General features: G+C 48.2%; 1 long non-coding RNA gene across 4 annotated transcripts; it reads left to right on the top strand.

The window, feature by feature from the left end:
- The first annotated feature begins 1,133 nt into the window (after positions 1–1,133).
- Positions 1,134–22,770, top strand: LOC114196874 (uncharacterized). Of its 4 annotated transcripts, none has more exons than XR_003606815.2 (4): positions 1,134–1,519; positions 3,780–3,991; positions 18,997–19,151; positions 21,298–22,770. It is a non-coding gene; the product is annotated as an uncharacterized LOC114196874 (long non-coding RNA). The 4 variants fall into 4 exon arrangements; XR_003606812.1 differs by lacking the exon at positions 21,298–22,770 and adding an exon at positions 19,203–19,751 and having other exon boundaries at positions 18,997–19,068; XR_015767798.1 differs by lacking the exon at positions 21,298–22,770 and adding an exon at positions 15,961–17,418 and having other exon boundaries at positions 18,997–19,751.
- Positions 22,771–23,221: the final 451 nt, after the last annotated feature.

The following is a 23,221-nucleotide window of genomic DNA, read 5'->3' as shown; positions in this document are numbered from 1 at the left end:
ACCAAAAGAAAATATTTTTCATGTGATGTGTTTAGAAACTGTTTCTCACAGGCAGAGGCACACCGAGACTTCGAAGGCCACAAACCTAACAGCGTTGCAGACACTTTGGAAGCCAAAGACGCTTTTCCAGTTCCCAAGGCTGCCTGACAAGGCTGCCAGGGTCCCCAAGGTTGTTCGAAGATGCTCCCCTTGCAGTCTCTTTTCTTTTGGTTTCTTCCCCCATCTGATCCCTTTATTCCCCAACCGTGACCAGCCTGGCCTCCCCTGAAAGCCTCCCTCCAGCTGTGAACTTGGAGGGAGGTGCAGAAGCTGTGTCCTCTGACAGCAGAAGTCTCAGTGGCCCAGGGTCCTTCAGATCTCGGGGGGGGGGGGGCACTGGCTTTTTCTGTTCTGTTCACAGTGCGCATGACCCCCTCCGCACCGGGACATGAATACCCTCGCGGTCAGGGGCCCCATGAGAAGAAGACAGGAGAGACGTCCTGTCTCCAGCTCCTTCCCAGACCCCCGGCTCTGCTGCCCGCCTCCCCACACCGGCAGTAGTCCCCTGCTCCACCATGGAAGACCGGGCGGGAGACCACCCCGAACCCTCCCATGGCAAACCCAGCCAATGCTCTAGGACTGCGCTGGCCAGTCCAGGCGCCCCTGGGCGCGCGTGCAGCCCGAGCACTTGAAAAGTAGCTAGGGGGAACGGAGATTCCAGAAGTGTAGACTACACAGCGGATTTGGGATACTCAGCAGAAAAAGAGAATGTAAAATGTCTCCTTAATAATGTTTCTGGAATGATATGATTTTTGATATATTGGGTTAAATAAAATGTATTCAAATTAACTTGTTTCTTTTTAATTTGATTCAGTGTGGCTACTAGGAAACTTAAAATGACCCGCGGGGTCTGCATTTCACAAGACGAGGCTACTCTAGAAACTCTGGAAGGAGCTCCAGTGTGCTCCAAGGGTCAGGAAAGTTCCTGAAGGGGAGGATTTCCCCAGAGAAAGAGAGGAGGGCTTTTTTGGGTGGGGAAGCGATCCCCAGCAGAGCAGGGGGCTGGGGCGGCAGGACGTCACCTGGAGTGTGTCAGGTGACTCAGGGGGCACACGGACCCCGGAAGCCGCGATGTGATCTGTCTCCACGCCCTCGAGCCCTCCGGCAGGAGGGGGAGCTGCGTTTGCCCTGCAAGTCTCTGGTCCAGACAGTGGCCCGCGCAGCGGCATTTTTGCACCTGGGCAGAAGGTCCAAGAGCAACAGCTCCTGTTTCAGGGCCGAGGCCTTACTGTCCGTTCAGTTTTCTCAAAAATCCTCCCCAGCTGGTTTAATTCCCGCCCGGGTTTCACAAACAAGGAAGCAGAGGTTAACAGCGCGCATGAGGTGACGCCAGGTCAAGAGAAGCAGAAACCGGGACGGCCCCCGCGTCCCCGCCTCTGTCCTCTACGCCACCGCCTCGGCCGGGACCCCGCCCCGACCCCCCCCCTCCCCGGCCCAGCTCCGCTTTCCTGGACTCTGCCGGCTGCTCCGGATCCAGCAGGTACAGCCCCGGGGGCCCTGCCCAACACCGCGCCCTGGGCCCCAGGCTGTGGAATGTCCGAGAAGCATCCAACAGCCTGCACTCCAAGTTCCCGGCGGGCTAGGGCCGCTTGGCTTGGGTGGGGCGGGGCGAGAGGGTCCTCGGAGGCGCTGGCTACCCCCTGCTGGCTCCCCCCCTGCGCCCTCCCCCTGCCCCCCCCCCCCCCCCCCGCCTTCCCTGCTCCGCTCCGGCTCTGCTCCCCGCGGGGCCCGGGGGGCCTCTGCCTCGGGCCCAGCCCTCTGTTTTCTGTTTCACCCTGGCAGGTTCCAGCTGGCATTTAGATCTTATAAATAGCCGCAGCTAGGGTGTGACTCGGGTGGAGACGTGGAGCTGGTACTCCACCCCGAAGGGGGGAAAAAAGCTTATTTAATTCATTTCTGCACTTGGAAGCCTCTCCCGGTTTCGAAGGCCAATTAGGCGGCAGCTGCCGGGGTTTTTCCTCTCCGCATCCCACCAGGGCCAGCTGGTTCTCGGCGCCCGTGGCCTTCAGCGCTTTCAGGAGGTTGGGTGGGGTGGGCGGGGTCGGGCCCCAGGGCTCTGAAGCGGCCTGGCTGAGTTCGGCTGACTTTGGGCGAGAGCCTGTGGGTGGGGCTGGGCCAGTCTCCACCGAGGACCCAGCCCTTGTCTGTTTCTTCCCCCAGAGGCAGGAATCTGGGCCAAGAGGAAGGTTTTCTTGAGAGAGGGAGATGGAAGCCCCCAAAGTGGTACCCTAACCAGATACCCCCCCACCCCCACCCGAGAGGGTTCTAGGCCTCTTGTCTCCTGGAGAATGTGCATCTCTGCACCGTGCATCTGGTATCCATCCTGTGCTGCCTTGTAGTTTGTATCGGCTCTCAGGAGCTGGGTCCTCCTCAGGGCGGCGGGGATTACGGTGCCCGCCCAGAGTTCCTGGGAGGGTGGCCTGGTTCAACACATGGAAAGCACTGGGCACAGCGCCTGGCACACGGTGAGGGCTCCCAGATGCTCTCACCAGCTTCCGTATTAGGTTGAGATGGAGAGCCAGATAACACTCAAAGAACAGTTCCTGAAGTCTCCAAAGCAACTTCTAGGAAGACCAAAAATAAACTGGAGGGTTTCCAGTTATCAGCCAAATATTAATATCTTAAGTGATTTTTAAAAATGGAAGCATTAGATAATAAACTGTAAAATGTATATTAATATGTAATTTTTAAAAAAAAAAGCATTACAAGATAAAATAATGACAAGAAAGCTAAGCAAGTGGGTATGTCAGCAGACAAAAATGTGAAACACCCCAGCACTCATCCTCCAGAGATCATTGTCATTATGAAAACTCCTTGATGCGTGACCTTTTGGCTCCTTTTCTATACATATATTAATTTGCTTGCGTGTGTCTGGGCAGGCAGGGGATGAAGCTCTGATGTAGTTAGTGAAAGAAGCTCTTTGGATATGCTTGGGGCTTGTGTGACTGAAGGGGGAGAGATGGACCTGGGGCGTGCAGGGGGTACCACAGACAGAAAAGGGGTGACAAGGAAGGAATGTTATGGCCTTTATCCTCCACCCTCCTTGGAACCAGGCTCGAGTTTTCTCCATGGAGATGGGTAAGGGCCATAGTCTACAGGAAAAGTGTTCATGAAAGACTTTGTGAGACTCTGGGCATAGGTCTCAGCACCCAAATGACAAGCTGTGACACAGAGTTGGGGGGGACAGTCTTGGCACTGTCAGCAGTGGGAGGTTTTGTTAAGGGTCTGTTGGGTGGCCTCCAACAATGATGACTTACTGCAGAGAAAGCCAATGGAGAACTGTGTGTGGTTCCTGGGGCCAGGACGCCGACACCCCTTCACAATTGCCTGGAAATAATGGGAAGATTTCAAAGGGAGGCTCAGGTCCTTCTGTTTGGCAAGGGGAGCTCAGAGTCGTTGGAAGCTGGGCATAAATGTGAATATGATGTCATTATTAAATAATATTGAATCATTTGTATCACTTCGTTAGTAGCTCTGGCATGGTTAATTAGGATGAAAACGCATTATTGATTTGATTATTTTTTTATTCAAGTATAGTTAACATACACTGTTGTATTAGTTTCAGGTGAACAGTATAGTGACTCGACAATCCATACCTTACTCAGTGCTCATGAAGACAAGTGCACTCTTAATTCCCTTCACCTATTTCACCCATCCCCCCTATCTACCTCCCCTCTAGAACCACCAGTTTGTTCTCTATAGTGACGAGTCCGGGTTTTTTTTTTTTTTTATCTCCACAGAGTCTATTCCAATGTCTGTTGAATAAGAGTAAGAAGATAAGATTCAAAGTAATTCCCCAGGAATCTTCAGATTCTATCCGCTGTGAGACACTACCAGGTATTCAAGGATGGTTGGCTGCCTTTCATTCCTCTGAACTCCGTCCTTCCTTGGCATGATGGAGAAGGAAGAGGAACTCAAGACCCACCTAGTGCAGCATCTTACATCTAATGAGGTACCCAACTGAGCGAACGATTTGAACTTAACACATCCCTAGTTTCAAGAGCAGGCCAAGACACATGGCACCTGGGACTACAGCTTTGCCTCCTCCAGGAGCTAGAAATCTGGTGCTCAGGAGAATGTCAGGTGTGGGCCAGGCCCCTGGGAAGAAGCACACCCTCCTGCATAACGAAAAGGCCACAGTCCCAACTTCACTCTCATCCCCGTGTCTAAAGGGTAGGGGCAACAGAGGAGGAAAACCTACCTACAGAAGCATCAGCCCTTTCTAGGTGATCATAGTGTCTTGCAGGGTGCCTTGGGGGAGCCCCACTGTACAGAATATTCCTTTTGTACATGGTGCCTGTGGGTCACGTTCCTTAGGGAATATCAGGTGAGAGAAAGCCTGGTGGCTGGCAGGTCGTGGGATCACTATGACCTGGGAAAGCCTTTGGGGGCCAAACCTCTTGTTCTCTCTCTGATGGGCCTCCCTTCCCCAACTAGAAAGAGCATCATCCTCTCCTCAGAACACCATTTAACTTCCTCTTCTTCAGAGATGAAGTCTTTATTATCAGATGTCAAGATGTTTTGTACTCAGTCATCAACGTCACTTCTCAGAGAGACAGTATTTTATAACCTGAAGACAGAGAAGAGCATGGAATAGCTGCAGGTAGAGACAGTTGATTTCATTGATGAATTCCATTTTCCCCTCAATGAGTGCCTAGAGAAATCCTTCTTAAGTCTGCCGTTTCCACTGCGACCACCTTGTTCAAGCCAACATGCTCTCTGAGTTGGACCGGTGCAATAGTTTCATAGTTCTATTTGCTTCCGTTCTTTTTTTTTTTTTTAATATTTTTACAAGTTTATTAATTAATTTATTTTTAAGTAATCTCTACACCCAACATGGGGCTCGAATTCATGACCCCGAGATCAAGAGTTGCATGCTCCACTGACTGAGCCAGCTGGGTGCCCCTATTTGCTTCCATTCTTGACTTTCTCCAGCCATTCTCATCAAAATGATCTTTAAAATAAAATAAAAGGGGGGGGCACCTGGGTGGTGCAGTTGGGTAAGTGTCTGACTCTCGTTTTCAGCTCAGGTCGTGATCTCACAGTGGTGATCTCATGGTTGTGAGATCCAGCCCCTTGTTGGGTTTGGTGCTCAGCTCGGAGTGATTCTCTCCCTCTCCCTCTGCCCCTCCTGCTCCTGCTCTCTCTCTCGCTCGCTCTCTCTCGCTCGCTCTCTCTCTCTAAAACAAACAAATCTTTTAAAAACTTTTTTTAAAGGGGACATCTGGGTGGCTCATTTGGTTGGGCATCCGACTATTGATTTCAGCTCAGGTCATGATCTCAGGGTCAGGAGATTGAGCCCCCACGTCATGCCTCAGTTTGGGCTTTGAGCTCCTTGGGAATCTGCTTGAGATTCTTTCCCTCTCCCCATCCCCTGACTCTGCACATGCTCTCTCTCTCAAATAAGTAAATAAATCTTTAAAAAAATAAAATAAAAAAATACAACTTTAATCTTGCCCTTCTGGATCCCAGCTGGAAAGTCATTGACTGGCTATTTCCCTTCTATCCATTGTTTGCCAATGTGGACTAAACCATTCAAGACCCTGCAGACCGTGGCTACCGCCACTGAGCTGCAGTGACCCTGGCTGTCTTTCAGATCCTCAAATCTGCATGAGCCTCCCCTCCTGCTCCAGAGCCTTTGCCTGGACTCTTCCCCTCCCTTTCCCCCTTCACCTAAAATTAACTCTTTTACTTCAGATCTCAGCTCAAACCTCACTTCCTCAAAAAGCCTTTCACAGCCTCCAGGCTTGAACAATTTCCTTGAAATACGTTCTCTTAACACTTGGTAATGTCCCTTCATATCACTTATCAGAGTGAGTGCCTGTATATGTTTCTGGGTGGTTACTTGATATTGACCGGCATTAGTCTGTGTCGCCAGGGGATTATAATTGCCTGAGAATCGGGACTGTGCCTGCTCGCTCTCTATCATATTCTCAGTGCCTAGCACAGAGCCCAACACAAAAGTGCCCAGGGATACTTGCCAGATATGTAGGCTTGGCTCCCTGGAGTTTGTCATCAGCTAGGACAGAAAAAGATCCCAACTTATTCTCCAAAGCCCTCTTCAAATGTCCTCCTCGTTATGATGTTCCCTGTCCGTTCCCCTTTCCTCCCCTCCACCCTGGGCAAAATACAGCTCTTCCAGCACATGCCCCAGCCTGCTCTGTGCTCCTTACTGATCCCTCCTTGGGCTTTTAAAGGAAGACTGGTCTGACCTCCCCTATACTTCCAGCTGGGCACCTCCACCTGGATGCCTGTATCCGTGTCTTAGGGCCACTGTAACAAAGTACCAGGAACTGCTTAAAACAACAGAAGTTTATTTTCTCATAGTTCTGGAGGCCAGAAGTCAAAAATCAAGGTGTTGGCAGGGCCATGCTCCTTGTGAAGCGTACAGAGGAGAATCCTTCCTTGCCCCTTCTAGATTCTGAGGTTTGGTGTTTCTTGGCTTGTAGATGCATCACTCCAATCTCTGCCTCCATTGTCACATAGTTGTCTTCTTATAAGGACACCAGTCACATTAGATTAAGGTCCAATCTACTCCAGAGGACCTCATCCGAATTGATCTGCAGCTACCTTATTTCTAAGTAAGGTCACATTCTGAGCTCTTGGGGGTTTTAACTTGGACGTATCTTTTTGAGGGATACAATTCAACTTGTAACAAGCACATTAGGTAACTCACACTCAGGTCCCAAATCGCCCTCAGTGTCTTCTCCCCAAGCCTACTCATCCCCCTGCATTCCCTCTCTTCACTGGGGCCACTTAATTAGTGGCATCTAGAGCAGAGGGGAAAGTCATTCCTATTTTTCTCCCTCTTCCATATCCAATTAGTCATGAAGTTCTACTGACTGTCTCTTTAACCTTTCTCGTATTCATCCCCAACGACCCTATTTCAGTTCCTCCATCATCTTTAACCTGGACAATTGTAGGAATCAAACCAGTCTTTCCATCTCCTGTTTCATTCCTTTTCTAATTCATCCCCTATGCTGCTGCATGAGGAATGCACTTAAAAGACAAATACGCGGCGCCTGGGCCGCTCAGTGGGTTAAGCGTCTGCCTTGCCTTCGGCTCAGGTCATGGTCCCGGGATCCTGGGATCGAGCCCCCAGTCAGGCTCCCTGCTCAGCAGGGACCCCCTGCTCCTTCTCTCTCGCTCGATCTCTCTCTATTTCAAATAAATAAATAAAATCTTTTAAAAAAATAAAACACAAAAATGACCACCATACTATGTTTAAAACTCTTTAAGAGCTTTGCTTTGCACATACGGTGGTCCAGACTCCTATGCACAGCACAGAAGCTTCCATCATCTTATTCCTATCTTTCTTAACTTTTGCTATTGCCTCTCTGCACTCTCTTCTCTAATCACTTTGAACTATTCTGTTTCCTAAGCTGAGGAAATGGTTTCATGCCTTTGCACTTGTAGCAGAGACATTGACTATATTCATGGAATAGCCACGTGTTCCTGCACATTTCACCACCTGGTGAACTATGGGATTAGTTCTAGCCAATGCAGTGGGAGTGGAAATTATATATATCACCTCCGCGCTGAGGAATTTACCCTCAGTGTGTTACCTGATAGCTTCTGGTGCCCTTTAGTGCCAACTAAAGTGAAAGGCTTACAGAAGATAAAACTCTCACGTGTGCAATCAGGAGGATGAAGTTTAAAAGGAGGTCCAAAAATTACTTTTAACTCAGGCGTGAGTGCACTAGAGTGGAATAAAAGTGGGTCTTGTTAGCAGGAAGTGATGATTTGGGAAATAACATTACACGTGTGTGACACTGCCAGAATGACTATCAAATTAAAATCGTATATATCTGGCTCACTGGAAAAGCACGAAACAGGGATTGTAAACAAAATGCAACTCTCTCTAGGGCACCTGGGTGGCTCAGTTGGTTAAGTGACTGCCTCCGGCCCAGGTCATGATCCTGGAGTCCCTGGATCGAGTCCCGCATCGGGCTCCCTGCTTGGCAGGGAGTCTGCTTCTCCCTCTGACCCTCCCCCACCCCCATGTGCTCTCTATCTCTCAAATAAATAAATAAAATCTTTTTTAAAAAAATGCAACTCTCTCTCTCTCTCCATCTGTCTATTATCATTCTGTCCCTGAGAGCCGTAGGGGCCGATCCCCATGTTTTGTGCGGCCCCTCTTGGTCTCCTTAAATTTTATTTGATGGCAGCAGAATCCCTCTTCCTCCAATGTTGACTTGGGCAAGTCGATGAACTTACTGTCATGTTCAGACAACACAAAAATCCTTTGAGTTGCAACAAAATAGCCTCATTTCAGACCTTAACATTCCAAGTCCCAGGTAATAGTTAAAACCCGGAAACCAATTTTGCCTGAAATCTTTTCTTCTCCCTTGGCTCAAACCTGCCTCACCCTGGAAGCCTGCCCTGGGAAAGGGGGCGTGGTCTTTTCCTGGCCTCTCCCTCTGCTCACCTCCTCCCTCTTGCTAGCTGCTCTTTCCCTCCTGCTTGGAATGAAGCCCAGAAAGGGGAGAGGTAAGGGAATAAGAGAGTTCTCACGTGGCTGGGTGGCCTAAGCCCTTTGGGCCCGCAGCTGGCCTCTGTGGGGTGGCCTGGCAGATGATTAAAGCTGGCTCTGTCACGGACTTTGCAGCGGCCTCCAGCTGGGCCCCCCCCCCCCCACCACCCGTCTCCTGTGGTTCCCTTGACCCAGGCTGAAGGTCTCTATCCCTCTGGGTGGTCTCATGTGACTTCTTCTCCAGCTCCTGGGATTCTGGGGGTATAATGGCCAGCCCCTTTCTGCTGAGATCTTCTGTTCATGCCTACAGGCCCCAAGACCACCTCACACTGCCCCACACCTGCTCCCTTTCCCACGGGGCCCACATCTGGTCTTGGAACATTACCCTGGCTTTGCCACCAAAGTCGTATCCACGGCTAGCATTTAAATGTCTCTTACACTGTTCCAGCACTGTGCTACGGACTTGACATTTGTTACTGCAGTTAATGTTCATAACCACCTACGAAGTAGGTAAATCTGGCAGGCCATATCCATGAATGTTTATTTAAAAACTTCTGCCTTAAGGCCTGTTGTCACAAAACACTGCAGGCACATTTCATCTGTCACTGGTTTTGATTACAGACAGAGGAACTGGGAGATTGAGGCTCTAGCTTAGCTTGACCATCAACTCACTATGAGTCTTAGGGCGAGTCAGCAATCTCCAGTTTCCTTCTCACCCTAAAATTCTGGGACTTAAGAAATAATTCTAGAATAAGGATGTTGCATGTTGGGGTTTCGTGTGGGAGGTGAAAAAGGCTAGTTAGGACCTCAGACACAGAGAAGCCCAAAGAGTCCAGATAGAAGTAACCCTTAAATGTCTGGATCATATCTAAGCTCTGAAGAAATGATATTAAAATGTCTTGAAATCTAGGTCTTTATCATTGTTGTTTCTTTTTAAATTTTATTTATTTATTTGTCAGAGAGAGAGAGAGCGAGCACAAGCAGGGGGAGGAGCAGGCTCCCTGCGGGATTCGATCCCAGGACCCTAGGATCATGACCTGAGCAGCCAAAGGCAAACGCTTAACCGACTGAACCACCCAGGCGCCCCTCACTGTTTCTTTTATAATCCTAATGAGAAGTCTCAACAAAAAAAGAGGTTTCAGCCCATGATTTCAAGAACCTGCAAAACATTTGTCCCTCTGACTCGTTAACTCCGCTACCAAAAATAAATTCTAAAAAACAATCAGCAGCACACAGATCTGTGAATGACACTAGTCTGTAGTAAACAACTCCCCTCCTTCAGTGGCTGCTCACGTGACTCCAGAAAGGGTCTCAGGGCGCCCCGAATATAGCAGGGCTCTCTCTCCTCACCCTCACTGCAGCTGTACATCATAGCACTCGTCAGCATCTGATGTTGTATACGTGTATTTGTTTACCGTTTCTTCCAGCTAAGCCGTTAGCTCCACGAGAGCAGCAGGGGCAGATCCAAATTTAGTGAGGCCTGGAGAGCATATAAATCTGAGGTCCTTGTTCAGAAAAACAATCTAAAAAAATATGAAAATGAATATGGATTTGGAATGAAAAGAAAAAGTCCTCGGAAGGCTCCTCGTTAGCCTTAGAGCAAATCCGCGTCAGAGTGGAAGGGGCGTGGTCTGTCTTGTTCAAAGCTGCATCCCCCGGACCTCGAACAGAGTCCGGCCCCACCGTAGGTGCTCAGGAAATACCTGCAGAACGAAAGAGCGCCTGACCATCGAGAGCTGGTTCAATGAATGAGCTACAGGAGGTAGAAAGAGTTTCCATAACTGGCCCCTAGACACCATCAGTAATCGAAAGAACTGGATTTGAGCGTAGGTCTCTCTTCCTCCTCTCTGGGTTCGTGGCTGCACAACTAGAGTCCATCCCCAGCCTCCCCTGCCGTCGGGGGTTCTGTGACCACGTGACACAATTCTTGCAAGTTAAACGGGAGCAGAGCTCACGGTGCCACTTACCGGCTTGAGGCTTAAGTCCATGGGTATGCCTCCTCCTCACGCCTTCCTTCCACCTGCTGGCTAAAATCTGGACGGGGCGGGGGAGGGGGGGAGTGGGGATTCCGTTTGACAAGATCGTGAGGGGGTTGGCAGAGCAATAACTTGGAAAGAACCAGGGTTCTCAAATGATCATAAAGAAACAGAGCTCCTTCACTGACCAGCACAGTTTACATCAGGATTGTGATGTGCCAGAGAAATAATCTTCTTTGTACTGTAAACCATGGTGTGTGTGTGTGTGTGTGTGTGTGTGTGTGTGTTTTAATTTAATTTATTTATTTTAGAGAGAGAGTGTGTGCGCAAGCAGGGAGGGGCAGAAGCGGAGGGAGAAAGAATCTGAAGCCGACTCCGCCCTGAGCCGGAAGCCCTACACGGGGCTCCATCCCACCAGCACAAGACCGTGACCTGAGCCGGAACCAAGGGTGGGCAGCTCACCCCACTGGGCCATCCAGGCGCCCCAAGTCATGGTGTTTTGAGGCCTCTCTGTTATGGCAGTTTAGCCGCACGTTAACTCACATCGTTTTTAAATCCAGGCCCTTTTCATCACGCTGTACTTTCTCCTAGCAACACTACCAGAGACAGGGAGGGGGATTTACTTACCGTCGGCCTGACAGGGGTCTTGTGGCTATCTCCGGGCTGTTCCTCGTGCTTCCTTCCCAGCTAATAGAACAACGGCTAGCTCTGTGTCCAGTACTGTCCTAAGTACTTTCCATGACATGGTTCATTTAATCCTTACCTTAGGAGCACATAGATTATCTCCATTTCACAGCTGAGTAAACTGAGGTGCACAAAGGTTAAGCACCATAGCTAGTAAGTGAGAGAGTGGGATTTAGAGCCACACCAGCTTGTTCCACTGCTTACTCTCCCAGCCACCATGGTACGTTCTTCTGACCCTCTTGCTTCATTTCTTTCTTTTTTTTTTTTAAGATTTTATTTATTTATTTGAGAGAGAGCATGAGCAGGGGGAGGGGCAGAGGGAGAGGGAGATGCAAACTCCTGGCTGAAGGACCTTGAGATCATGACTTGAGTAGAAGTCAGACGCTTAACTGACTGAGCCACTCAGGCACCCCTTGCTTCATTTCTTTTGCTGTCTTCCTGTCCTTCAGCTCATTCAATTCTCACCTTGTGAAGAGGCCAGTAGAACACCAGATGTCCATAAAGAAAAAGAAGTTTCTGTGTGTCCGCCCCCCTTCTTCCCCCCCATCAATGGTTCTACCTTTTATGTCCCTTCGGTATCTTCCTATGGTGTTGGGAACTCTAGCGTTTGGGGCGTGCCATTTGGTACAAATCACCAGTATTGCATCAGGCACCCTGGGCACAGTGAAGAGAGCCCTGAACTGGGAGCCCGAGGTTCCGTCTCTGGCCTGGCTCTGCCATGGGTTGGTGTGCAACCTTGACAATGGCACTCTTCTCTGTGCAGTGACAAAGAGGGATGATCCCTAAGGTCCCAGTACTCTGAACTCGATACCCTGTGAGTCGTTCCTTCTTTGGCCCACTATCTGTCTGCTGGTACTGCTGCTCTGCCTTTTTGCAGAAGGCCAAGGAGCAGGGATCAGCTCCATACTTGGGTTTTTGGAGGGACACCACGTGGTTTCACTGGATTTAGAGATGAAAAAGGAGAAGATGAGGGTGAGTCAGACCCTGTCGGTTTCACAGCAGTCCTGCTATCTACAGGCTCCAATGTCTCCCGCATATACAGATGCAAATGAAACAGGATTCAAGAGCAAGAGTGGGGACAAGGAAGCTTCTGGGCTTGAAGAGGGAACCTGAGCCCAACCGACCAGTGAAATGGTCCCCAGCCTGGAATCCTAGTTTCCCTGCAAGTTGGGATCGAATGGCCTCCAGGAGACTAACGGACGAAGGTGGCGCCAGTGCCTCGGAACTGCTGCCAATCATGGCAAAATGAGTATCTTCTGAAGGAGGGAGATTGAGCAAGAAGAAGAATTTGAGGATGTGTGAATGAATAAATAAGGGAAAAGGCAATTTTCCCTTCGCAAAGACCTTTGAGCAATCAAACAGAAAAGGCATTCAGCTCTCCAGGATGGACACCACCCCCCACCCCCCGCCCCCTGCCACCACTACTTCATGTTGATTGGTCGTGGCTGGAACACATGTAGGTTATGGGAAACCTTTGAGTCTGGCTGCTCAAATGGCTCCTTCCTGATTTTACCAGAGTCCCCCTTCTGGAAATTACTTGCACATGGTTTGATAGAGTTATCAGTTCTGGGCTAAGAAAATGGCAGCCAGGCCCCATTTGGTCATATGATGAGCAGGGACAGGAAAAAACAGGGAAGAGATAAAACCTGAAACAGGGTGGGCCTCTGCCAAAGGCAGGGTGTCTAGTGCTCTTTTGCTTTCTCAACAAAATTACGATATTGAGCGCCTTGACTATTCGCGCCTCGCTCACTCTGTTGAGTGGGTGGCATAAGGGAGGAGGAGGCGGTGACAGGAGTGACAGGAAAGGACATGGGGCTCTGAGAGGTCAAGAGCTGAGGGACAAGGACCGTGAATTCAGAGCAAAGGGGCATCGGAAGGAGCAAGTCTGCATCATGTTTAGCTAACTTCTTTCTAACAAAGGAGAAATTCTGTGCAGTCATGGATGATCTGCAATTCAAAGAGCCAGAGCCAAACTGAGTTGAGAATATGCTTTGTGTGGAAAGGCATTCATAGTATCGACGCCCCACATACCTCCCAGCCAAGGGAAGTTGTCCGCTACCTTTGAGGACTTGTCAATGACACGGTCCCTCGGTGCCGCCACTTTCCCCTCTCCCCTCCTCTCTCCCTTTCCTCTCCCCTCTTCCTCCCACACTGGTTGCGAGTCTGTCACTTCAACTCAGCCCGGCCATCTGGAACCTTCCCTCCGAGACAATATTCCCCACCTCAAATTAAAAACGGCCCTTTCCTACTTGATGGGAGCCCCGGTATCAGGATGGTTGAGGACGAGTGCTGAATGGCAGTGTAATGTGGAGATTTCCCGGGGATTTCAATTCCTTGGCTCCCCCTACCCTTTCATGATAAAGGTTAATCAGAGGGGAATGGAAACAACACACAATCTTATGAGAAATGAGGAATGGGTCAGATGGAACCCACAGAGACTGGCTGAGATTTCAATTTTCTTACTGTAATGAAAACTGCATTTCCATTAACTGCTGCAGTAGAAATTACTTACCGGCGGTCACCTGTGATAGCATCATCCTGTGGGTCACGTGGGGTGCATGGGTGCTGCGGAGTGGGGTGGGGGGGGAATGGTTGCTGAGGCACGTTCTCATTATCACCTTCCACACCGTCCTCGGGAGGCTGCAAATGAGCAAAGGCGGTGCTTTTGTGTGGAAAAAGAGGCCCAATTCATACTATCATGGTGATTTAAAAACTGTTTCCTTCTCCTACCCTTTTTCTGTGACCTTCCCTTCCCTGATTTGAATTTGTGGTTTTCTGCATGTGTTCTGCAGGATGCCTGATAGAGGTCAATCATAGTAAATGACCGTGTTATGTTCCAGGGACCTACTCTGAGCCAGGCAGTGGACCTGGTGCCTCATTTACTTCTCCCTCATAGTTTTGTTTCTTTTGTTTCTTTTCTTTTCTTTTCTTTCTTTTCTTTTCTTTTCTTCCTTCCTAAGATTTTATTTATTTGACAGAGAAACAGTGAGAGCAGGAAAACAAGCAGGGGGAGTAGGAGGGGAGAAGCAGGCTCCCCGCTGAGCAAGGAGCCCAATGAGGGACTCGATCCCAGGACCCTGGGATCATGACCTGAGCTAAAGGCAGATGCTTAACCCACTGAGCCACCCAGGTGCCCCTCCTCATAGTTTCCACTTCCCCACACACCAGAGATTGTCCCCCAGCGCTCACCTCTCCCTTCTTCCTTGATAATATAACGCCACATTTTTTTTAGCTAGGTACATGGATTTCTATGAGAAGGCCACAGAGCACAGCCTCCCTTGTGGCTACACGTGCCTGTGTGGTCACTGTGTTGTCAGCAAAAGTGTTGCATGCAATTCTGAGGCAGTGTCCTAAACAGGAAGAAGCATGCCCCTTATTGTCTCTTCTTTTCTATGCCACCTGGAATGTGGACATGATAGCTGGATGTGAACAGCCATATTGGACCATGAGGTGGAAGTCACTTACTGGAAATGGTAAAGCAACAAGAAGGAGCTGCAGTCCCTGATGATTGTGAAGGAGAATGTTGAGGGTGTTTGTCACTTGCAGCTGAACCTGTCCTACCAGAAATACCCTGTAAGAAGGTAGTAGAATGAGGTGTTGGAGAATAGAGGCCTCCGGGGTCAGACATACCTGGGTTAAAATCCTGTCTCTTCCATGCATACTAGCTTCATGATCTTAGGCAAATTACTTAGCTGAGCTAGGTCTGATTCTTCATTTGCAAAATCAGTATAAGTAAAAAATAAACAAAATGGATTGGGGGAAAAATTAAATTATAGAATACACTTAAAATTTTCAGCATCGTACGTGACACATGTTAAGTGCATGACAAGGGATAGATATTATCATTCTAATATTATAAGTGAGGAAACAAACCTCGACGAAGTTAGGAAACTTCTCCAAGGCCATGGACACAGATAAACAACAGACAGTGTATTAGACCTGGAAGCTCCCAAGGCTTGTGATTTTCCCATGACATTGACCACCATGGATGCCCAGATGTCACCATGAAAAACAAGGGGAAAAAGTTAACTGTTTTTCATACTTGCCAGTGAACACACACACACACACACACACACACACACACACACACACTACACACTTTAGGTAGCTCAGCTCATTCTTTGAATGTAAAATTATTAGTTTTACAAAAGAATCTACTGAAACAGAAATGTTTGTTTGCATGAATATGTGCCAATATCAGTAGGTACAAAGTTTCTGGCAAGCTGCGCTGTTGTCTGCAGACCCCTCAGGGTCACTGGCTGGTGATCAGTCCCCTGTGACATTTCTGCATTTCCTTGCGTCCACACTGAGCTCGAGCTCATTTTTTCATTTGCAGATGAGTTGAACTCAGAGATCTCAGTCCTTCGTATTTCCAGCCTGTGCCGGCGGTGTCCTTCCTGCCCAGACCTTCTATCAGACCAGGGCTGAGGTTTGGGCAGGACTGTTTTATAGCAACTGAGGGCTCCTAACAGCAAGGGTGAACTCAGTGGCCCATAAGTCGAGGTGGATGATTTGAGGAGGCAGGGACTGTAGAAAGTCAGGGACTGCGTCTGTTCTGTCCACTGATGCATCTCTACTCAGAAGGACTTAATCAGTGTGTAGTGAAGCATATTTGGATGAATGAGAGCTCTCAGGATCACCATGTAATAAACCATCTTTGATAAATCAAGCCACTGAGCTGATGCTCACAGGACTCCCCCTCGGGGCCTGGGTAGAGGGGTCACTCGTCCAGCTTTCTCCCCAGAACCCGATCCCACCACTCCAATAGCACTCCTTTCTTTCTTCTAGGGAGCTTCCCACCACAGGCTGCTTTTTTGGAGGGCAGGCGGTAGAGGGAAGTGCCTGCTCTTAGAAACCAAAGGGGCCGGATCCTCTCTCTGGGAGCTTTAAATTTGCACAACCATTGCAAGAATGTGGGATGGTTAGAGGCCATTCACTGCAGGACCAGTGCGCAGACCACACGCCTCTGCTCTGAGTCTCCTCTGGCCTCGCCTTTACCAGCTGCCTTAGTCCCTGCCCACATTCCCACCCTCGACTTCCAACCTCCCACGGAGTCTGATGTGCCATAAAGTCTTTGAATAATCCCCAGCTTTGTTTCTTAAAATAGCTTTCAAGCAACATTGCAAGAGAGATTTTGCTGCTAATCTTTGTCTTCCCTGATAGACCTCAAGATTATTTGGTAAATTTCCAAATAGCAACTTGGGAGCAGCAGAGAGAAGTTGTACGGTCAAGGCCAATATTTTTCAATTTGAAATATGGAGACCGAAGTAATAGGAGAAGGTGACAGTGACTATTTCTGAAATGATTATTAGAATCGACTCTTTGGCACTGAAAAAGTTGGAAAGAAGTGAGTTGAAAACTGGATCCATGGCTCAACACAGTGCCAAACACCTAATTTTACAATTGTTGATGCATTTTTCTCATCAAGGAAGAATGTACTTTGGCAGGTTTCTCCTCCCGCCGCCCCCCTCCCCGGCCGCCCCGCCCCACAGAATGGTCATTTTCATGAGGCCTCTTCACATGTTGTGATGATTCTGGGTCATTTTCTCAAGTTTGGAACTGTGGATGTGGCCATGACTGTTTCCAGACAGAAAACAGTGGAATCCTGGAAAGAGCTGAAGAAATGATCAACTGTGATTTCGTACTTTGATCCAACTGAATGAAGAAAGCAGGTCCTCTGAGTTTTACACATCCATGAAAGCAATCAGGCTCTCCTGTTCTCCCCTCTGAGTGTTCTCCGAAAATAATGCACTTGCATTTTTTAAATTATATCAGAAAATATGTTTCTTTGGTCTTTATATCTTAAAAAGAATGATTTTGAGAATCAAGTTTCACACGCCAATTTTAATAGTGTAATTTCTGTTGGAGTAATTAGCTCCCTTCTTCCTCATCTTTTTCTGAATCCACTGGAAAAAGTAAAAAGACAAAGGAGGGAGGCCGAGAGACACCAAAATAACATCTTTCCTATCGACAAGGCCGACATTGGAGAAAGTGGAATATATCTGTGGGCAAATGGACTTCCTAATCCTGAGCCCACATATTGGCCAGACTTGCCCATCTGGCTGCAGACAGAGTCGGACCACTGCTACCCTCCACACAGGGAAGGCGTGGAGAGCTTTATTGCTATGCTTGCCGTGGGTTTGAGAGCCACCTAGATCATGTTTTCTCTGGTATTTCCTAAAAAGAAGACACAGGAAGGGGCTGGGCTGTGCATGCTTTGTTTCTTCTCACAGACTCCCCGATTAGGTAAGTCCCTCTGCTGTCCTGAGGAGGAGTGAGTGAGGGCTTCAGGGAGATGCTGTGCTAATGAGGCTCACAGCGCAGGGAAGGGAGCTCCTGAGTAGGAAGAAGTAGCTTCCCCGTGAAAGTCTTCAGGGACAAAATCTATTGCAGTCAGCATTTTTTACTTACCGGTTTTGGTTTCTATCCCTCTCTCCTCCTCACTGCCCCTTGAACATTCTAATTTGAGCAAGAGGGGGAAAAAAAAAACTGCATAGGAAAAAAAAAACACTGGAGACCTGGGTCCTGGTTGGGCTGGTGGGTAAGTCGTGGGGGCTCTCCGGGTCTTGTTTGCCTCCAGCCTGAAGGTATAGAAGAGGTTGTTCCTTGCTAAAGCCAGTGCTATGGTCTGGCTCCCATACTTTTCCTTCTGGGAACCTTGCCTTCCCCTGTATTTTTCAACTTCTTTTCTCCCCCCACTGGCTTCCCTCCATAGGCTTTTAGACATTTACAGATCTTGCCCACTTAAAAACAATATCCTCACTTGACCCCTGCCCTTTCTAGCAACTTCCTTATCTCTGTATCTTCATTTTTTTTTTAAATAAAGAAACTTTTTCAAAATGTTGTCAGAATGTGCTGCCACCTTCATCTACCCCTCAAAACAGACTGGCTTCTGGCTTCTAGCTTTATGATACCCCCAAATGCTTCTTGCTAAGTTGGTCACTCATCTTCTACAGCTCAATCCAGTGGACATTTTGGTTCTCGTTGTACTTGATTTCTCAGCATTATTTGACACTGCTGACCAGTCCCTGCTCTTCAGAAATCACATTTCCCTTCGTTTTCCTGACACAACACTTTCTTGGTTATCTGCTTCTGAAGGCTCATGTCCTTCTAGTCAGCTAGATCTTAGAGTTCTGCAATACCCAGGTCCTCTCTAGATTTCTCTTTATTCTCTTTCACTAAAAAAATGATGAGACAGTTTACTTATTCAACAAATTTTTATAGGCACCACTATGTGGTAGGCACTATCTTAGGCATGGAGAATTCAACAGTAGAAAAAAAAATTCCCTGCTCAGATAGAGCTCCCACATTCTAGAGGGAGAAGAGAGTCAATAAATAAATAAGAAAATGAGTATGTAATATATGAGGTGGTGACCTTGCTATGATGAAAAATAAGTTGAGGTGAGGGAATGCATATTTGTGTGTGGGGAAGCAGTACTATAGTTACATAGAAGGGTCAGGGAGGGCAGAGTTCTGAAAGAACTGAGTGACTGGAAGAGCTTGAGAAGGATTGGTGTTAATTTTTCTTTAAATATTTAGTAGAATTCACCTGTGAAGATATCTGGTCCTGGACTTTTTTTCATAGGGAGGTTTGATTACCGATTCACTCTCTTTACTTACTATCGGTCTGTTGTGGTTTCTGTTTCTTCTTGAGTCAGTTTAGGTAATTTGTGTGTTTCTGAGAATTTGCTATTTTGTGTAAATTATCAAATTTGTTGGTGTACAGTTGTTCATAGTATTCTCTCCTAATACTTTTTATTTCTTTACAGTTGGTTGTAATGTCCCCATTTGCATTTCATTTTATTTCATTTTTTTCTTTGTCAGCCTACCTAAAGGTTTGTCAAGTTTTGACGTGTGTGACTGAGCCATGGAGTTGTCTAGTGGCTAGCATTCTAGGTGAGATGACAAATAATACCAGCTAACACATACTGAGAACTTGCTGTGCATCAGGCATTTATTCCAAGTGCTTTACCCAGGTGGTAAGTATAATAATTCATCATCATCTTCTTCTTCTTCTTCTCACTTTCCAGATGGGGAAACTAGGGCACAGGGAGAGGTGAATGTCTTGTGAAGATCCAATGGCTAACGGGGCAGAGGTGTGATTCAAGTCAACCGTTTGACTCTAGGACCCCATCTTTACCTCCACACTCTTACTTTCCCAGACTGTGAGTCCAGTGAAAAGAAATTATCAGAATATCAAAACAAAGACAATAAAACAAAACCTCACCTCATAGATCTCAGTATATAATTTTTCTCTTTTTAGAACTATCTGAGGAATATGTCATTTCCAGCTTGGAGTGAGAAATGGTACAATAATTTTACCACCTAATTTTACTCCCTAGCTGGTTCCAGGATATTAATAACTAGAGTTGGACCATCCCGGCTACATTTTGGTTGTTAAAAATCCCCAGCTATTTTCCAATATATGCCATTTTATAGAATATATTTTTCCCAAGTATTTTTTCCTTTCTGGGGAAACAAAAGCATGTTTTAACAGCACACAATCCATATGCTTCTGATTTACTTGTACTCAAATCTCAAAAGTGTTGCTTTATAAGAGTTATTTTATTCCTCTTCAAACTGACTTGAATAAAAATTTCTTAACATTTTCCTCCTCTTTTATTTTTTTAAAAGATTTTATTTATCCGACAGTGAGAGACACAGCGAGAGAGGGAACAGAAGCAGGGGGAGTGGGAGAGGGAGAAGCAGGCTTCCCGCGGAGCGGGGAGCCCGATGTGGGGCTCGATCCCAGGACCCTGGGATCACGACCTGAGCTGAAGACAGACGCTTAACGACTCAGCCACCCAGGTGCCCCCATTTTCCTCCTCTTGAACACTAAGGGGTATTTTGCTAAGTAAAGAATATTCTGATAACACCATAACTTGATTGGTTCAAAACCAAAGCCAGGGCTTCTTAAAAGGCCCTGGAAAGACACGCTTCCCCATCCATAGCTAAATCGTGGGATGATTCAGAACCTCTAGGCAGCTAATGGCATAGGTTAAGGATGCTGATGGTTCCAAAGACACAAAAGAGTTTTTAATCATTGGCCATTCCTATGCACCCCACAGTGGGATTGTAAGTATTTTTTCTTCTCTGTATAGAAAAAAAAAGGTGAGTGGGAGAAGAAATTTCTCTTGTCAGCTTGAGCTTTAAAAAGAAGAAGGAAGTATGGGATGAGTGGATGTTTTTAAGCTCAGGCATATGTTAGAGGGGGAGGAAATGAGACTGAGTGAGAAACAAAGTGCTGACGCTGAGGATCCTCCGTGGCCTCAGGATGACCCAGGAATCTCATCAGTTCCTATAACAAACGCCACATGCTAAGAGCATGTTTTGTCAAAGAAGCATCAGCACTGAGTGAAATCAGCAGAATTAGGAGTGGTGCCAACCAGGGCTCCTCTGTAAGGTGAGAAACCAATTTCCCTTCATCCATCCATCCATCCATCCATCTATCCATCCATCCATCCATCCATCCTTCTACCCATCTGTCCGTCCATCCATCCATCATCCATCCATCCATCCATCATATCCACCCACCCACCCATCTGTCCGTCCATCCGTCCTTCCATTCATCCACCCATCCATCTACCCATCCACCCCTCTACCCATCCCAGAAACACTGGGGAAGGCAGGCAGGAAAGAGAGAAGGGAATGGAAATTAAATTCCACTGATCATTTGCTATGCCAATAACGACAGGCTTAATCTCAGGACAATGCTGATGGATTGCTGGTGTCTGCCTGGAATGCTGTACTGGAAGGATTCTGAGGTCTGGTCTATCTTCTCTAGCAAAGAGTATTGGGATTGATTCAAGGATATCAGCTATGAGCACGACTCGGGCGTGTGTCAGCAGTCACACACATCCTCAGAACCACCATACTGTGCCACACTCCCAGCTCAGGGCTAGTTAGGGGAGCAGACAAAGGACATTTTTGGCCTGATACCCACCTAGGATGGATGGGAGTGGAGAGCTGGCCATGGTAGGGGGCAAGGGCGGGATTTGGGGAATGAGGGCTTCCTGGGCGGTCGGTGCCGCTCTGCCAGGAAAAGCATGAATGACTTCAGCACGCTAGTGAACCTTTCTCTGCTCTGAGCCCGGATGTGTTTTACACAGTGTCCTGATCCCTTAGGTCTTGGTTACTGACAGCTCCCCCAGTCATCCACTGAAACCCTGGGAAGTCCAAAGAGGTGATAAGCACAGCCTTGCAAGTGAGACCGTCCTGGAATTCTACCCACCACCACTGAGAAGCAGTTTGTACTCCCAGAATCCTTCTGAGCCTCAGTTTTCTCATCTGTAAAATGGAAAGAAACCCACCCCTACAGGATCGCAGTGAGGATGAAACATGGTATAAAGGTCCTGGCTCTAGTGATACTTTCTAAATGACTCGTTTTTATAAAAATCCTCTCGACTTTAATTTGGCGCTAGGTTTTCTATCAGCCGATAATATTTATTACACACTTAGTAGGTACGAAAGAGGTCTGAGGTCTAGGGTGACAGATAAGACAGACACACCATAGCAAACCGCAGGATCAGGGACAAGGGGTGGATTTCCAGCAGACATCTGGAACAGGTGGAGAATTTGAATGGGGTGCACATTTGAGGACAAACAGCAGAGTGACTTCCCTTTTCCCAGCCATGAATTTGGGATATTCTTCTCTTTTCCTGCGTGGGCTTTTGTGTTCCTCACAGAAGAAACCTGTACTTCTGAGAAGCGGACAAGAGAAGGTCAGGCTGTTACTCACGAAACAATGACTCAAAACCCTGAGTCTTTTCCGGATTTACCTACTTTAAAAAAGAAACCCTTTGCCCCATTCAGGGGAGCGGGAGCAGCGGTGGGAGAGGCCGCGGGGGGGTCCTGCGGCTTTCTGGCAAAGGCAGTGCGTGTGTGAGGAAACCCTGCCGGCCAGCCCCTGCCACCAGAAGGAACCAAAACACGATGAGAAACCCCATTCGGCAGACCACGGAAAAGTCCTCTTTGTCGTTTGAAATTTTTATCTTGTTTGTGGCAAATCTAATGATTCAGTAACGACCACAGCTGTGTGGGGGCCTACGAATTTCCTCCGAGGCTTCTCCCCGCCCTTCCGAGCAGGAACAAAACCAGCTGGGGAGCCCGTCCTCCCGGCTCTTTCCAGCTTCTGCAATGTGTTCGGGACGAGCAGCCGGCCCGAGATTTTATCAGACTTCTCATGAATCTAATTCCGGGGGGAGGAAGCCAAGTCAAACTGACTGTTTGGGTTCACGGACAATGCGTTTCTGGGCATGAAATTCAGCTCTTTCTCTGCTGTTGAGGTCAGTCTGAAAGAGCCCAACGGTGTCTCATTTTGGTCCTCACTATGGTCATGACAGAGCATCCCAGAGAAAATTCGGGGTTCCCGTACCCTGCCAAGGGAGGGCAGTTGGCATCTGCCAGTGACCCGCTTTCTTGCCCCTGACTTGTCCCCTCGGTCAGTGTCTCCCTACTGTGTGCTCTGAACCCAGGAGCAGCAAACAGAAGGCGAGGCAAGCTGGTAAGCCATGGTGGCCACCGCAGTGTGGTGTGGGGTGCTGACTGCATGACATCAGCACACAGCTGCCCGGAGGCCTGCAGCTGGTGTGGGTGCGGCTCCGGCCCCCCCCCACCCCACCCCGTGTGGCTCTGTCTCATGGCATGCTAATGTCCCCCAGAGCCTTGCTCTCCTCATGGAGGAAATGAAGGCAGGGAGGTATGTGTGTGTGTGGGGGGCTGGTTGTTCATTCATGGGTCTATTTATTTATGCATCCATCAAACCGCGCCCCCCCCCTCGCCCCCAACACACACACATGGACTCTGTGCTAGGTGCCCGGGATAGGAAATGAATATGATTGGGCTCCTGCCTTCCTGGGCTCAGAGTCTGGAGTGCAGGAGAAATATGCAAATCAGTCTAGAAAAGTCATCTGCATGACAATGGGAGTGTGCGAGGTGCCCAGCCCTGCTGGGAAATGTGGAGAAAGCTGATCTGGAAGGGTGAGTCAAGGAGGCCAAAAGAGTGGAAGGATATTCCGGAGGCAAGTCTCCATTTTGCAAAAGAAGTTTG

Source organism: Eumetopias jubatus, unplaced genomic scaffold (genome assembly GCF_037043125.1).
Source record: "Eumetopias jubatus isolate StellerSeaLion01/CBP00866 unplaced genomic scaffold, mEumJub1_p1.0 scaffold_2, whole genome shotgun sequence".
NCBI lineage: Eukaryota > Metazoa > Chordata > Mammalia > Carnivora > Otariidae > Eumetopias > Eumetopias jubatus.
The sequence above is the reverse complement of the archived record's forward strand: the minus strand, read 5'-3'. Positions and strand labels throughout refer to the sequence as shown.